The sequence below is a fragment of the Helianthus annuus genome, chromosome 12, assembly GCF_002127325.2.
Source record: "Helianthus annuus cultivar XRQ/B chromosome 12, HanXRQr2.0-SUNRISE, whole genome shotgun sequence".
Taxonomy (NCBI): domain Eukaryota; kingdom Viridiplantae; phylum Streptophyta; class Magnoliopsida; order Asterales; family Asteraceae; genus Helianthus; species Helianthus annuus.
Window position 1 is genome coordinate 137954109 of NC_035444.2, and position 18428 is coordinate 137972536.

At 34.6% G+C, this 18428-nt stretch overlaps 1 long non-coding RNA gene across 1 annotated transcript; it reads left to right on the top strand.

The window, feature by feature from the left end:
- Nucleotides 1-8247: 8247 nt before the first annotated feature.
- LOC110895727 lies at nucleotides 8248-17588 on the top strand. The gene is made up of 3 exons (XR_002567336.2): nucleotides 8248-8461; nucleotides 16269-16787; nucleotides 16924-17588. It is a non-coding gene; the product is annotated as an uncharacterized LOC110895727 (long non-coding RNA).
- The last annotated feature ends 840 nt before the right edge of the window (nucleotides 17589-18428 follow it).

Genomic DNA, 18428 nt, shown 5'->3' on the forward strand with positions numbered 1-18428 from the left:
CATAGTGTTATGATGTTTTGAGCAATTTGTTCGTCTCATCCCGCTGTTTCCGCCATCGGTTGGGGTGTGACATTAATGAATCGTAACGAATTATTAATAGTGCCACGAACGCCAAAAAATTGACCAAGGAAACGCTATAACGCCAAAAAAACTATCTATGTGACACAAAAACAATTAATTAAACGTGACAGGTCTAAGAAACATAAAATACCAAGTAGTTAATGAATATAATTAACGCCAAAATAATCTTAGATGCCAAAAATGAAGCAGCATGTTACGCATAATTGGGAAATAAAAGAAGATTGAAAAGACAAAAAAACCCCTCACGCCCTGATCATATTCCACGCCACATGTTGGGCCAGGATGCGTTCTCACCGTTCTCACACTTTATGGTGTTTTCTCCTGACCCCTCACGCCCTTAAAGCACAAAGTTGGTGGCTTTTACGCCACCGACCCTCCCCTTTTCATAAGAATACAAAGCCACCCCTTCCACTTTTCAATAAAATACAAGGCCATCTCAACATTGAGAAATAATATTTTTAGCCCTTACTCTATACAATATAATAAATCCAACCCCTAACTTTGCAAAATGGTATTTTAGCCCCTATTGCATTTTACTCCCACCTCGTATACTTTCAAAGTTTACATTTTTAACTCTTTTACTCTTAGTTTTACGTTTTTTCCCAAAGTTTCGCCACATTACAATTTTAGTCCCTTGGCTTTACAGACGTCAAAGTTTACATTTTAACTCGAATTTATAGTGATACCTAAATAATATGCGTTTTTTACATGTTATTTTCTTTAATGATTTTCGTTCGCTAATTTCTTTTTTGAAGAACTAATTTTTCGTTAATCTCCTTGAATTTCAAAAGTTTCGAATTTACCCTTTTTCGTTCCTTTACTTGAGACAAAAAAAATTTAGGTACGGATTTTTATGTACGTGTCGGTATAAATTCAAGTTGATCTACGTTCAGATGTAACTTTTTTAATGATTTTTGTTTGCCAATTTTTCTTTAAAGAATTAATTTGTCGTTAACCTCTTTGAGTTTCAAAAGTTTCGACTTTGCCCCTTTTCTTCTTTTAATTGAAAAAAATTATCTTTTTATATGCGAATTTTTATGTAGGTATCAGTATTAAAATCGTTTTGATCTCTTTTTAGACGAAAACTTATCTTGGGAAATGAGTCAGTGCAAGTATAATACGTTTTTTACATACCATACCGAGTGTCATTAAATATAATATATTTTCATTCGATGGTATAAATTCGAGTTACTATGCGTTTCGTATGTTTTCTATTTTTTAAAGCTATAATAAGTCCCTTTTGATTGTTGCGCATCGATCGCGTTACATAGCACTTGCGCTAATCCATTGAATATTTGCAATATACCCGCGCCGCAACGCGCGTGGGTCTATTTACTAGTATAATATATATATATATATATATATATATATATGGGTCTATTTACTAGTATAATATATATATATATATATATATATATATAGGTACGGGATCAGGAGAAAACGCCCTAAAGTGTGAGAACAGTGAGAACGCATCCTACCCAACACGTGGCACGGGATATGATCAGGGCGTGAGGGGTTTTTTTGTCTTTTCAATCTTCTTTTATTTCACAATTTTGGGTAACATGTTGCTTCATTTTTGGCGTTAAGATTATTTTGGCGTTAATTATATTTATTAACTAATTGGTGTGTTATTTTTTTCTTAGATCCGTCACGTTGAATTAATTGTTTTTGTGTCACATAGATAATTTTTTTGGCTTTATAGCGTTTCCATGGTCAATTTTTTTTGGCGTTTGTGTCGTTGTTAATAATTCACTACGATTCATTAATATTTTCATAAGATTACAATAAGACCAATTTTTTTTATTGCGTTTAGTCAATTTTTTTGGCGTTTAATACTTTGACAAGGTGGGATTTGCCAGCACCCGTTCTCACCGTTTTCATACTATTAGCGTTTTGGTGTTTGTAGCTTTTGGCGTTTTGTAAGCAATAACTTTTTGTAGTATTTTTTTTGGCGTTTTGCAACTAAATAGAGAAATATAGAATTTAATTATCTTAAGAAAGAAAAGATTACACAGAAGAAAACCAACCAACAAAAAAAAATTAAAACTCCTCATCAGAAGGTACTTTATCCGAGAAGTATCCATCACTTCTGTCGTCTTCTTCCTCGGAGTCTTCATCTAGACTTTCATCCATGTCATCACCTTCACTTTCATCGGCTTCTTTTTCATGAAGATTCTGAAGCCTCCATTTGAGCATGTCCTGCATCAACGCCATTTTTGAGTCCATGTCTGTGTTCAAACAAGTGGCGTTGTGCAATTCTTCCATGAACCCAAGCCCCTGCTTTGTCATGATGTTTTCAAGCAGGTAGTCTTCCTGCTCTCCGCTGTCGTATATAACGGTCAGCATGTCTATTTCATCATCAAAACGCCATGATGTCATGACAGGGTTCGATTTTCCATCTGTTTTGATTGGTCCAAATTTCCTTGTTAATGTTTTCATAAGCTTATGTGTTTCATGACATTCGTCATCCAGAGCGATGCCAAGCGATAAGATACCCCATGTACCTCTTCTTCCATCTTCAAAATTGCCTTGATCGTCCTAACATACACCCTCCTTCTGTTGTTAAAACGTAGGACAAATCGCCTGATTGCCAGAGTGTATCTCCACCAAACGATGGTTGCCGTTTTTGGTAAAAGAAATTTTTGCAAAATGATAGATTGAAGTGATTATAGAAGCGATGTTTAACGTCGTTTATATCATGATATTTTTGGCGCGTAATTTAGGAGGGAATTTCTTCTAGTAAATGTTAATAACTGAATTTCAGTTACTGTGTTGTTTCCTCTTCTTGTAATCTCCAACGCGTTTTATCACTAATTTTTGGCGTTTTGTATTTAGTGGCGTTTTATTTGTTTTGAATGGCGTGTTATCATTTTTTGTTGGCGTTTTGATTTTGAGCGTTAAAAGACCCTTTTACCATTAATGAAGGGCGTCCACTTAATAGAATTGGTGTTATTTACGATAACGCCACCGCGCCAATATAGTCCATAGATTGTTTTGATCTGACGATCCATAACCGTTCTCACACTTTCCCCTGTTTTCTCTAAATCCTAACCCTATATATATATATATATATATATATATATATATATATATATATATATATATAGGAATGAGATCAGGAGAAAACAATTTGAAGTGTGAGAACGGTGAGAATGATTTTCAGCCATAGGATCTTTGTGATTTGTGGCTAAGATGAGGCGGTGACATTTTTGAAAATAATCGGAACCTTATAACTAATAGAAGGGGTAAAATTGGAAGATCCAAACAAGGGGGCACATGCTAATCACATGCCATTTTCCCCATCATATTTAAACGCCAATAACTTTTTTATACGTGATTATTTTTCTAAAAAAATTACACCATGAAACTCAACGTATTTTTATCTTTCCAACGAGTATACTATTGATATACTTTTCGAAAAAAATGAACTGGGTTTTATGGTGTTTTTCTGAACTGAGTGTTTTATGACGTTTTAAACAAGGTATTTTCATGGCGTTTTTCTAAACTATATGTTTTATTGGCGTTTTAACTATGATATCTCATGCAATGCCGTCTCATGTGAGGGAGGGTATTATTATTATTATTATTATTATTATTATTATTATTATTATTATTATTATTATTATTATTATTATTGAGTAAATTACAAGTTTTCTCCTTTATGTATGTACCAAATTGCAGGCGGTGTCATTTGACTTTAAAATTGACTGGTTTTGTGCTTAACATTTCAAAATACTTCACGTTATGTCCTTTAACCCTAACCTAGTTAGATTTTTTGGTTAAGTATGGTCATGTGCAACACATGAGGGTATTTTTGTCATTTCACCTTCTTAAGGGGTATTGTGTAAAGAACTTTTAATGAGGGACTGTTTTCTACAAAACCAAAAAACAAAAGGATTTATATAAACCTCTCTCTTTTCTTTCTCTCTCTCTCTGATCTGATTTTCCCCCTCTCTCTTCTCTCTCTCTCTCTCACTCTCTCTCTCTCTTAATATAATCTGAAATTCCATCCATATCCTCTCTCAAAAATCCGGTGGTAAGGCGGGGTTGGTGGGTTGATGGCGCTTCGGTAACACCAATGTTCAGACGTGGTGCCATGGCGGTGCTGTAGTGGTACGGTGGTGGTGCTATAGTGGTGGCGACTTGGTGGTTGTGTCGCGGTGTCGGGGGTCGTTATTTGGAGGAGAATCAAAATGGTGGCTGTAAACACCAACACAATAACAAATTGAAGTCAAAATTCTCAATTTTATCTCGCACTTAGTTCTTTGACCAAGCATATATGCTTTTAAAAAAAGATAAAAATTAAAAACCATAGTCTTTAGTTCAAGAAGCTTAAAAAACATGAAATTCAGAATCAAAATAGTGGCTATAAACACCAACACCAAATCCGGGTTTGTCGGTAGTGTTAGAGATGGAGTGAGAAGGCAGCTGTGGCGGTTTCGTTGTATGGTGTCGGAGTGGCGTTGATGGCCGGTGGTTGGGTGGGTGGCCATAGCTCGTGTAGATGGTATGGGGTGTAGATGGCCGGTGGTTGCGGTGTAGATGTCGGTTGAAGTCTGGATAAAGGATAAGAGAGGGGGGAGATAAAATGATAATTGTAAAAATTGCATATAAGTTATATATATATATATATATATATATATATATATATATATATATATATATATATATGGTAGGGATATGGTAAAAAGTGTCCAAAGTGTAAGAAGTGTAAGAAGTGTTTTAAACCATTGGATCTTTGATCTAATGGTTGAGATCAAAAGGGTATTAAAATGTAAATTGTGTTTTAATTAGAAGGGGCTTTTGTAAAATTGAAGGGCAATAGTGTCTTTTCCATTCTTTCAAATATGGTAACCGTTTCAAACACAACCATCAAACTCCTAAAAATCAGCGAATTATATGTAACCGCCATCAATCTCCAAAAAAAAATCAGCGAATTTCTTCATACTTTAAAACATTCCCAGATTTTTAAAACGTAATCGCAGATTCAAGTCATGGTGTTTTATCTGGAGACATTGTTGATGGCGTGGTGTTTTATCTGGAGACATTGTTCGTGGCGTAGTGTTTTATAAATACAAAACATTCCCAGATTTTAAAACACCAAGACTAGGATTCAAGTCATGGTGTTTTATCTGGAGACCTTGTTCATAGTGTGGTGTTGTAAAACATCTATGATTCAAGTCATGGTGTTTTATCATGAGACATTATTCATGGCGTGGTGTTTTATCTGGAGACATTGTTCATATCGTGGTGTTTTATCTGGAGACATTGTTCATGGTGTGGTGTTTTATCTGGAGACATTATTCATGCCGTGGTGTTTTATCTGGAGACATTGTTCATGGCGTGGTGTTTTGTCTCCAGATGTTTAAAACACTATGCCATGAACAATGTCACCAGATAAAACACCACGCCATGATTCAAGTCATGGTGTTTTATCTGGAATCCCCAGCAACCTTCTATATAAAACACCATGACCAACATCATAGTCAATTTATCCAGTTGTTTTAAAACACCACGCCATGAATCTGATTATAGATCTATTTATGATAAAGTATGAAGAAATTCGTTGATTTTTTGGAGATTGATGACGGTTACCATATAATTCGCTGGTTACCATATAATTCGCTGATATTTGAATTAAATGACAAAATGTACAATTACAAAACTACCCTTTTGAATTAATTAAGAGGATGGACACTTGTCATTCCAGGAATATTTCTTACACTTCTTACAAATTAAGCACTTTGTACAGGATCCTAAACCTATATATATATATATATATATATATATATATATATATATATATATATATATATATATATTACACAATACTCCCTACATATAAGTTATTTACACCAAAATAGTCCCTGAAAATAAAATGACAAAAATACCCTCATGTGCAAGGCACATGACCAAGCTTAACCAACAAAATTAATTAAGTTGTGGTCAAAGGACATAGCGTGTAACATATGAAAACATTAAGTACAAAATTCCTCAATTTTAAAGGAAAATGTCACCACATGAAATATGGTATAAAGATAAAGAACAAAATTTGTAATTCACTCTATATAATTTATATCATGTAATTTGAATAGTGGATTTACCCAACTATAAAAGTTTAAATATATGTTACAACATTTTTTATCACAATATTAAAAAAAACCAACATAAGATCTCTTGTTTAAAATAACGATTAAGCATGTAAAATCCTAGTAAAACCGATACTAGCCTTGGTTCAAATGTCATGAAAATCTTTGATATCGTCTAATCTTAGGTTAAATTCCAAGTTTCACTCATTTGTTTGGTTCAGTTTATTATATACAAGCAATTAGAAACTGAATCAGGTTGTCATTGAACAAAATTTAGAAAAAAAATTACCTCATTCATATATGCAATATATAGCCTCATGTTCTTTCTCAAACGACCAAACATGCAATACAAGTTTTGAATCGGTTTGTGATACTTGCATAGACTCATAGGTTGAAGGTTACTTGATTTGAGTGTTGGTCCTAGGTGGTATCGCAGTGATTTCAACCCCTACGCATCAAACGTGATTGGTAGAAGTGGGCAGTGCCTACAATATTTCCCTCTCTCCTCTCTATTCTTGGTTGAGATTTTGTATGCAAATGTTGCATGCATTTCACTAGCACCTTGAGTGAATGTGTTCTTGGTTTTTCTCTATAAGAAAATCAACTACCACGATATACTTCTTGCTAGTTCGATTATACGGAAACTTTAGAGTGAATAGGCGGATTGAAGATGGAATTCTTCAAGTCTCACAATTATATTGCAAGGGATTGATTGAAGCTAGTATGTCATTGATCCATATAACTCGTTTTTCGTGTGGATACATGTTCAGGGAAGCTATATTGGTTCATCTCCACCCTTGTCATCTAGGGATCAAATCAGCAGGAAGCCATAATTTTTTTCCTATCTTATCATTTTTTTTTAAATACTCAAGTTTATGATAAACCAAAGTCAATTTTTTTGGATTGGGTTGGGTCAGGTCAAGTCGAATGACATACTAAATGCCGATATCATTATAAAAGTACAATATCATTAAAAAAATGTGACAACCGGCAAAAATAATGGTAAATCTGTACAACTTAACAATATATGTATACTTTAATTGCATTCATTATGACTTAATTGATGCATGATTAGGTCACGTAAAGTCTAGCAATCATAGGACATGGTTAAATTTTTCAGATGATAATGAAACATTCGTCGCGTCGCGAGAAAACAACAAACTATGTCCGAAATGTTGGCTAAAATTCTAAAAATTACTATTCACTTGAACACACTATTCATGCCAGCTAGTTCTGAAACCTGTCCGAACGAGCAACGGATGGGATGAAAGCTTATTATCATTGAAACATGAATAAACACCCCTAATTAGGGGCACAAAATGCTAAGACACATTAACTTTTCGGAAAATGCATATAACTATAAAGTGTCCGATCCGTGCCAAACTGTAACAATAATATTTGTCCGCGATGCTAAAAATTCAGCATTTTAATATTCGTAAGACTTGTATATAACGTTAAACATCTTAAATAAGCTTAGGGATATCAATGGGATACCAAAACATAAGCTTCCGGTATCACGCCGCAACTTTCACAACTTCCCTGATTTCGAGCCGATAGGCGGACAAGTGGTTTTTACCATTCAAATGCGTAAACTAGGAATCTAGCGAACCAGTTAACCATCATTTGACGTCATAAATGCCTTCAATAAATGCCAAAGCATCAATGGTAGATTAAAACCATCGCTCCCGGTATTATATCACAACTTTCACATGTTAATCAATTTCAAACCGACAAACGAACTAGTGGCGTTTTACTATCCAAGATCAATATCCACTAAACTAGTGAACTAGTTAGGCTTTATTTAAATCCCTAAACTACCATTAACCCCTAATTACCCTAATTAACTTAATGACTAAAACATATACAAGTTTAATATATGTGCACATGTTTTATATGTTAAAAAATAATATTAATCACCATACCCCCCATTCGGCCATACCCACCATCATCCTTTTCATTTTTTAATTAGATAGTGCATGGTCTTGAAAGATCATGCTTTGACCAAGTTGCAAGAATTGGAACTTTATAACATTACCTTATCATCATCCTTTTCATTTTTCTACAACACTACAAGAAACCAAATATCTCTCCACTCCCCTCCTAACCTTCGGCCACAACGACACCACCACTAGCCACCATTTTCATCCATTAAACACCATAATTTACACCCTTTTTAGCAATTACAAGAAGGTTTAAGGAACTTGCAAGCATGGAGGATCATTAGAGGTCATTTTGGAACTTTCATATCTTCTTAATCTTCATCTAAAAGTCCACTAATCACTTGCGCAGTTGTAAGGCTTCATACACTCCTTTTTAAGCTTGTTATGTTATGTAGATTTATAGAGTGCATGTTAATTATCTTGAACCTAACTTAAATCAAAGATTGAAACACTAATCTCAACATAAAAAGTCTACTAATATGATGTATCTTGTGTTGATGATGTTGCTTAGTGCTAGTTAGGTTATAAACTCTTGATGTTATTGTTAAAGCAAGTTGTTTAGCTTGATGATCTTGTATGGAACTTGATTAAAAAATGGTGATTTAAACAACTTGATGTTTAAATCTTATCAAGATCATCATCCACATAATCCATTAACTTTACCACAATATAAAAGTGATTTTTAACATGTTATGACTTTTATAAAGGTTAAACACCATGATTTACACTAAGAGGATCTTAAAAAGTAGCTTAAACAAATGTGTTTAGACAAAAGATCAAGACTTTAAAGTGTGATAAAAATAACGGTTTAAGTAATCTTGTTAAAAGATTTAAAAAGTGTCATCATTTTTTTTACTAGAAAGGGTGGTTAAAAATATATATAAAGATCAAGGATTATGAGGATAGTTATGTGTGAAATGTTACATGCAAAAATTGGGTTTTGAAACTTGATTGGAAGTTGATTGTGATTAAGGGGCTTAAACATGGATTAAATACATTTTTAAAACGTGGAAAACACCATAGTTTAGGGGAAACTATGGCGAAATTTTCTTAAAATCTAATCGCGATTAAAGTATAATTAATGGGGTGACTAACAAGGCCAAACGTGATTAGTGACCTTAATCGTGATTAAGAAAGTTTTAACAAAAAAGTTTAAGCCCTAATCTTCCAAGGACTTTAATAAACAATTACATATATTCTTATAAGTTAAATGGGTATTATATATATATATATATATATATATATATAGGGGACCGCTAAAATGAAAACCACCTCCAGTTGTAAGAACCGCGGGAACCACTTTCTGGCCATTAAATCTTCAAAATGGATGGATGAGATTAAAAGTAGTTAAAAGTAATATTAAATTCTTTTTGTCTTATTATGTCTTTAATATTTTAATCTAAAAGGGTATTTAAGTAATTTTGTTTTTTTTTTGTCTTATTAATTTTATTGTTTTTTATTACATTTTTGTCATATTGCATTAATTGTTTTTTTTTCTAAATCAGAATTTTTTTATTAAACAACATTTTGAAATCTGATTTTTTGATAAAAAAAAATTTACGCGTGTATTTGACCCGTTTTTTACGCGCGTTTTTTATGACCCGTTTTACGCTCCGTTTTTTCACCCCGTTTTTGCGACCGGGTTTTTTAGTGCCGCTTTTTATGCCCGGTTTTACACACCGTTTTTTGCCGCGCCGTTTTTTACGTCACGTTTTTACAAGCCGTTTTTACGCCCCATTTTTTACGTCCCGTTTTTACGCGCCGTTTTAGCGTCCCGTTTTTACGGGCCGTTTATACGGCCTGTTTTAGCGCCGTTTTTTACGCCCCGTTTTTTTCACGCCATTTTTGCGACCGGGTTTTTACGTATGGTTTTTTATTCCCGGTTTTATGCACCGTTTTTTAGCACGCTGTGTTTTACGTCCCGTTTTTACGCACCGTTTTTCTCCCATTTTTTCTCGTCGTTTTTTACTCACCGTCTTTTTACGCGCCGTGTTTTAAGCCTCGTTTTTACGCGCCGTGTTTTAAGCCTCGTTCTTACTCGCCGTTTTTTTCGCGCCATGTTTTTTACGCCCCATTTACGCCCAGTTTTTTTACGCCCCGTTTGCGCCCGTTTTTTTATGCGCCGTATTTTACGACCCGTTTTTACGCGCCGTATTTTACTCCCTGTTTTTACGCCCCGTTTTTAACGCGTCGTTTTATACGCCCCGTTTTTACTCGCCGTTTTTTTACGTTTTACGTTAAAAAGTTCATGTTTTCCGTTAAAAAGTTCACTTTTACGTTAAAAGTTTACATTTTACGCTGTACGTTTTACGGTAAAAAGTTTACGTTTTACGTTTTACATGAAAGTTCACGTTTTTACGTTTTACATAAAAAAATTTTACGTTTTACGTTGTACGTTTTACAATGTACCTAAAAAAGTTTTACGTATTACGTTTTTTCACGAAAATGTTTTACGTTTTACGTTTTACAATTTGCGTAAGTTTTACGTTTTACGTCAAAATTTTTATAGTTTTACGTTTTACGTAAAATTTTTCAAGTTTTACGTTTTACGTTAAATTTTTTACGTTTTATGTAAAATATACGTTTTTTGGCATCATCACTTCTTAATCCTTGCCGCGCCATCGTAATCAAAATATACGTTTTTTTTTTGGCATCATCACCGCCTAATCCAACAGATCAAACCAACAGGTGGCGCGGCAGCAGAAGGTGGCCACCACCGGTTCACACCCCCTTCACCCACCCATTGCCGGAGAAAATGACAGAGAAACCCAAGTCCGTTACCAATAGTCTACATGTGTTATAAAAGCCACCATACAAGCATTGAAAAAATAAGTTACTGGTTCTTTGCTTGAATGTATAAGAAAATACATCTAAAAAAGGAAAAAAAACAAAATAGTAATTGCCAAGAATTCACAAAACATAACTGGGGATAATCTACTGGTTCCCGGAACAAATTATAAACAAAATAATTAAAAACTACATTTTTTTTACAACATGTTAATGTGAAGTTGGAATTTATAACCAAGTTTTGGTAATCTCTGTCCTTAAATCATTTGAACTCTACATAACTTAAAATCCTCCATACTCATATTCAAAAACCAAATAAATTCATTCAACTATTTCAATCTAGCTCAAATACATCCCAAAATATAGCATCTGTATGAAAAAAAAAAAACAGAACTTTTTAAACATAAACATTTGAAGAATGTAAAAATGGGGGAAAGTTAAAGGATGAAGACATGAGTAATGAAGATGAATAAATAGAATGTAGAGTTAAATACCTGATTGTGTTGTAAGAATAGAATGGGAGTGATAAATTAGGGCTAGGGTTTTCTCAAAACTACTCGGATCGACGCCGTGGAGTTTAGGAAGATATTTGCAAGATAAAAATGGGTAGATGGAGGAGATTCAAGTGACTGATTGAGCAAGATCATATGCCGGTACCCATGTCCGTCGTCGCCAACCGGATTACTCCAATCACCACCACCATTACCCCCCGTTCCGCGGCCCGTCATCGTCGTTGTCCCTTTGACTCGTCGGAAGACACTCGTGTCAGATCTAAGGGGTTGTGGTGCTGCTGTTGTTGTTGAGGTAGCAAGAAGAAGGTGGGATGAAGAATTTGGTTGTGGAGGAGAGAGACTCTTATCTATTAATGACAGATAGAGACAAAGAAAGAAGGGGTCGCATTAAATGTTGAGAAAAGGGGATTTGACATTTGGGGTAAAATGACCAAACTATCCTTTTGGTTGGCAGAATATGATTGGTGGAGAGTGGTTCTCATGGTTCTTACAACTGGGGGTGGTTTTCATTTTAGTGGTTCCCTATATATATATATATATATATATATATATATATATATATATGTATAGAGGATCAGGATTTAGAGAAAACGGTGAAAAGTGTGAGAACAGTGAGAACGGTTATGGATCGTCCCATCGAAACAATCTATGGACTAGATTGGCGCGGTGGTGTTTTCGTAAATAACACCAATTCTATTAAGTGGACGCGCTTCATTAAGGGTAAAAGGGTCTTTAGACTTCTCTACCCAAAACACCAAACTCATGAATAAAACGACATTACAGGCCAAAACACATCGTATATAAACAAACATCTCAGACATTCATTAAACACACCCCGAACCGCAAACGCCATATTTACTACTATATATCATTCATCTTAGAAACGCCAAAAAACCCAAAACATCAAACACACCAAGCTCAAAAATGCCATATTTTACTATATATCAATCATCTTAGAAAACGCCAAAAAACTCAACATCAAAGATTACAATCGACGTTTCTTTTAGATACACTATTTTCTCAGTAAAACGCCAAAAATGACAAACATCGTTTCTTGTATATTCAATATTGTTCTACGCGAAGTTTCGTAGAATGCATTCTTAGCTGAGGGGGTGTAACACGATAACATTTTGCTGCATGAGATGGACAAATCTTCAAGAAAAAGATGCTGATGTCAGACTTAAGTCATTTTCTGGGATTTGTTCTTGTTGAATATTTGAATGGCATGAAGAAACGGATGACACTGATGAGTGGTTGAAGATAAAAATGAAGATAAAGATAAACTTCAAACAAAAAACTCACGTCATTTGTGCTTCCAAACAGCGACAAAAAGGCTACTTCAACAACAAAAAATCAAAATGAAGCATACCAAAGTCAAACCGCCAGTGAACATGTTTCAAAGAAGAAAGAGACTGGTGACAGTGAATTGTTTCTATTTTTATTTTTTAATTTTCTTTTTCAGTTGTTTATTATGTATTTTTCAGCTAAGAACAAATACGTTATTTTAATAAAAACACCACACAGACACAATGCTTGTGAAACGCCATCATGCCATAAAACGCCAAAACTCCCAAACTATAATAAAAGTACTTTGGACAAGTATTATTAAAAACTCAAAAAAAAAAAAAAACGCCAAAGACTACGTAACGCCATTAAAAAAACGCCAAACTTGGAAGATGGGATGTCTATCACCCTAAACTCATAAAAAAGCTGAACAAAATAGTAAAATACACACAGTAACTGCAAAGACGGTTATTTTATTAATATCATTTATAATAATAAAATCCGGCCTAAACTACGCGCCAAAAACATCCAATAAGAGAGACGTCTCTGTACAATCAATTGATCAAACCCCAAAAACAACGCCATGTTTCCTAGAAACCACTCGCTTTAAAAACACCAAAAAAATATTTAAAAAAACCACAGATGGGAAACCTTTCTATATCGAGTATTGTTCTGAACGAAGTTTCACTAAATGAATTCTTCTCTGAGGTGGGTACCTCTATAAGCTTTTGCTGAATGAGATGGACAAATATTCAAGAAAAAGAGACTGATGACACTGATATGTCATCATGTCACTTTGTTCTTGATGAATATATTGATAGCATGAAAGGATCAATACCAGTGTAAAAAAATGCTATTTTGGACTCCATTATTATATTAGCATTCGAGCAGGCATTGATCTTCAACATGTCACAAAACAAAGAATATATTAAACCAAAATACAGGATGCCACTAAAAATAAGCTTCTTCTAAAGACGGACATTATGTAGGAAAATTGGCATCTAGGTAAGGTATTCAAAAAGGTTCAAAATGCCAAAAAGGTTTAAGAAGAAGAGGCTGATGACAGTGAAGATTTTAATGAGAAACTAGATTAGCATTTTTATTTATTTTTTCATTTTCTATTGTTTGTTATCTAATTCTCTGTTGTTTATTATCTAATTCTCTACTAATAAAAAAAATTGAGTATAAAACACTAAAAACTACAAACATCAAAACACTTGATAGTATGAAAACTGTGAGAGCGAATGCTAGCAAAGCACGTTATTGCTATATAGAAACGCCAAAAAATGCCAAACAATGTATTATTAGAAAACAATACTAATTGACAGATGAAACTGAACGAACCAGTAACTACAAACAGTAAAATGAAGAGACGGGAACAATATTGCTAAACATTTATTATAATAAAAGCCACTACATGAGAAATTGAATTTATTTATCTTTTCAAAACGTCATAATTGCCTGTCACATTATAGGCCTGCATCCTACATGGCACAACAATTGATAAAAAAATACACATCAAGAAAATTACTGATGTTTTTTACTGCCAAAAACAAATATCTACCTGGTCCTCCCCCCCTCCCAAAAAAAAAGCTCATTATATAAGTACAACAGCTAAACAAAAGCTTCACACTCCACACATTCACTAAAAACACCACATCTTGTCTAAAACGCCATATAATTTAAAAAAATGGTACATGTTATTGCATGGAGGTTTGAGCGGTCAGAGGACGTTTCGTCATTAAGTTCTCTGACAGGAGAAGGGTGAAAGTGAAAACAATCAAAGCCATACTTAGTATGGATGAATCCGTTCAGAGGGATATTCTAACCCTTGGGGTCCCAGTGGCCTACGAATGTGAGAGGAATCGAAGGGGAATAAAAAGATTAGAGAGAAAATTTCTAGCAAATGATGATGATGATGTTGAAGATACGGATCTACCAAAAGTTACCAGTTGGATTCTGGATGAACAAGCAAGAACGGTTACATCTCAGATATAATACCATCCACAAAAGACTAGTAGTTTTTGTTTGGTTTCGTCTTAGTTGTACTGTTTTAAATTTCTAATGAATTTAAAAACGCCATGAACGCCAAGAAATTTACCTTGATAACCTATATAAACTGTTGAAATCAACAAAAAATGCCTAATGAATTCGGGAAATGCCATGGAGGAAGATAACTTATAATTACTAAATGATTTTATTCAATTTGGGGGGCGCACATATAACGCCAAAATATTTACTAAGCTCCTGATCTAAAAAAACAATAAAAATGCCATTTATTTGTTAAACGCCAAAAAATGGAGAGGTGTTGTGAGACACGTTTAAAAAAAAAGAATATAAAAGGACAAAAAAGCCCCTCCGCCCTTCACTATGTCGCGTGCTACGTGTTAGGCTAGGATCCGTTCTCACCGTTCTCACACTTTAGGGCGTTTCCTCCTGATCCCTTACACACACACACGCGCACACACACACACACACACACACACACACACACACACATATATATATATATATATATATATATATATATATATATATATATATATATATATATATCTGTTTCATTCTGGACTATAAAGCATTCCAGATAATTATGCCTAGGATATACAACTTGAAATACGACTTTGCTTCAAAGAACTTATTTAACATAATATTTGCTAAGCAAAGGTAAATACTCCTAGCCTAGTTTTATTTGAAAACTTGGGATACGACATTAGCCGCTTGGAGTGGGTATTATATAAATGGGGAAATTCTTTCATAAATATAAGAATCCGGTTTAATCTGTATTGCTTGAATAACATTAAACACTAGGGGTAACTGTACCTTGTTCGGGCGTCCTGACTCATCAATTAGGAATGGCTATATAAAATACGCGAAGGGTAATAGGAATACTCCCAGAAGACGTATTAAAGGTGGTGTGTACCATCATCACATACCAGCATAGATTTCTGGTACCCAGCTGTATTGACAAGTATGTAAAACTTGGTGACAAGAAATCTATCCCAATGAAATACTAAATGATTAACCCATGGGTTATCATAATATATATCAAATGATTTATGAAAATGATTTTTTAAGAACGAGTTGGTTAATTGTATTTACCAGCGAAAGCTGACGTATTTTCAAAAGATTAAACCGCAGGTAACGAGCCCCAAATATAGGGTGGAATTGCTAGGTCAAAAGAAAAGCCTTGGAATTTGCGACTCCTCTGCTTAAAGGCCTATGATGTCCTAAGCTCGCTTTTTATATCAGATCCTACCTCATGGGATATTTTATCGAACCATTTATAAATTTTATTTAATAAAGTTTTAAAATTTTATGTTATTACTTTATCATCCTATCTTCCACTGCATATTTGTGAAACTGTTATCAATCATCAGGAATAAACCCACCGACCGGGCCCATTGGAAACCAGGGTGTGACAGGTTGGTATGAGAGCCACAATTTGAGGGATTTAGATACTAGCCTTTTGTGTCTAAACTCAAATATCACAATTGTAGATTCCTTAAGAAAATTTTGAGTCTAGGCCCTAAGACCACTCCTATCTATACAGTTATTGATTTTATATTTCTCAGGAAAATGCCACCAAGACGACGAGGGCAAGGTAAAGGACCGATGATGGGCCGAGGACCACGACGACCCCAACAATCCCACTTGCATTATTCCAGTGAATCATTCCATGCTTCTAAATATATAAACTCACCTCACCCAAGTCAGATACCTCAAGACGATGACCCAGACCTAGAAATGGCCAACTCTGGAACCGAATGACATCCCATTGAATTGTCTAGTGATAATACCTCTTACCACGATTCCCCATACCATAGTCCTGATGAATGGAACATGTATTTTAATCAATTTACCTTTTATACTACCCTTGAACACCAATCATCCGAACATCCCCATACAATTTCCCAAGAACCTCCTCAAACTCCACTACCTCCACCAGATGATGCCCCATTATTACCTCACCAACTGGTGGAACAACAACAGGCACAACCAATAAGGAACTGCACCAAACCGAGGATATCGGTGCGACCTGGAGTTTTTTCAAGCTCACTTCCTCCTCTTCCTCCTAGTCACTACGCACCGATGTAAGAGGATCCCTAGATGGGAGTGATGTATTGCAAAATACATCTATTTATCATGTATAGTTTGTATACTTTTCATATTCGTTTGTTTCAATTTTTAGGTGTATATAGTTTCTTTTGATAGTTTTTGTGTTTACAGGTCTTGGTTGTTGAAACGAGGAGAAAACGCTTAAAATCTGCTGGAAAAATGTTAGCAATGAGAATCTGGTCGAGCTGTAGCTGAATGGTAACGAAAATCGAGAAAATCTGGAAAGAGGGGACCGTCACGCTACGCAACGGTGAGACAGAATAGGCTTTGCGGTACGCGAAGCATTAAAATATGATTTCTAGAAAAATAAAGTGTTGCAGTACGCGAAGCTCAAAGGGATTACACGTCGCGCTACGCGGCGGGGCTATTATTCGGCGGCAAACATATTTTTGAAACTGGATTGTTGCTGAAAACCTATATAAACATCATTATCATGCAACTTAAACCTTGTTAGGAACCAGCAACAACTTGGGCAGTATTTTGGACATCTTTTGGAGCGTTTTCGAGAGATGAAAGCAACTGATTGAAGTTTGGAAGCTAAGGAAGTCATCCGAGTTGTTGTTTTGCTATTCAGGTGTCTTTATTCTTCGTTTCTTACTTTAATTATGTTTCTTCTTATTGAAAATACTTTTTTTTGATTCCTTCAATGACTTTGATTAGCTAGATTTTTTATACTACCTAGATTGGATGATTGGTTTGTAAAGTTTTGATTTTTATTATGGATATTTAGTTGTTTATGGATTATTTGCGAAAGTGATCGACTCGGTTATTGTTTTGATGTATATGCATGCTTAAAAGTGTTTGAATATTGTTTATTGCTTCGTGAGAATCTTTGTAAATGTCTTTTATGGAATAGGTTCATGCTAGATTATAATTTTATATTGTGATCCTTAGGGTTAATTGGCCGATACACCTTAGAAGCGATAATCGATAGTTAACTAAGTTTAAGTGTTCTACTAATCTCAATAGCTGAGAGGTGTGAGGTTATTGTTAGGTCTAAGTCATTAAATTTCTAGGTAGGAGCTTTGAGAGGAGTCTGAACTAGTTGCCTTAGTGACCGTTGTCTAACAAGTCTAATCAAGAACCCGGGTCTATCCTAGGTTTATGTCCTGAGAGGGAGCAAATCAAATTAGTGTACTTTCGTAAACCACTTAGATGTCTTGAGACAGAGACTAACCAACCAGTGTTCGTAACAGCCTTTAGAGTGCCATAAGTGTCTTCCTGAGAAGGGTCGGGGTCTTGTTTGGTATTTCGACAGGTTTAGTACTTGAAGATTCCGGATCCATAATAACTAATATCCTAATAATATCATTACTGATGCAAACCAAGATTCCAGTGTAGGTAGTTGTTTTCACCATCTGAGTAAAACCCGAGTTAGTTCGTAATTACATAATATTAATTTAATTTAATTGCAATTTTAGGATTTTAGAAGCACCCCCCCCTCAAACATAAAAAACAGTTAGTATCGCGTCAGTGTCAGCTTAGATATAGTAGTTAATGTACTTAAATAGAGTCACATGGGTTCGATATCTGTGAATGCATATGTCTATAGCTTCCGTCAATCATGTATCATAGATAACGAATGAAACAAGACAAGGTTAAGAAGTGTTAAAATA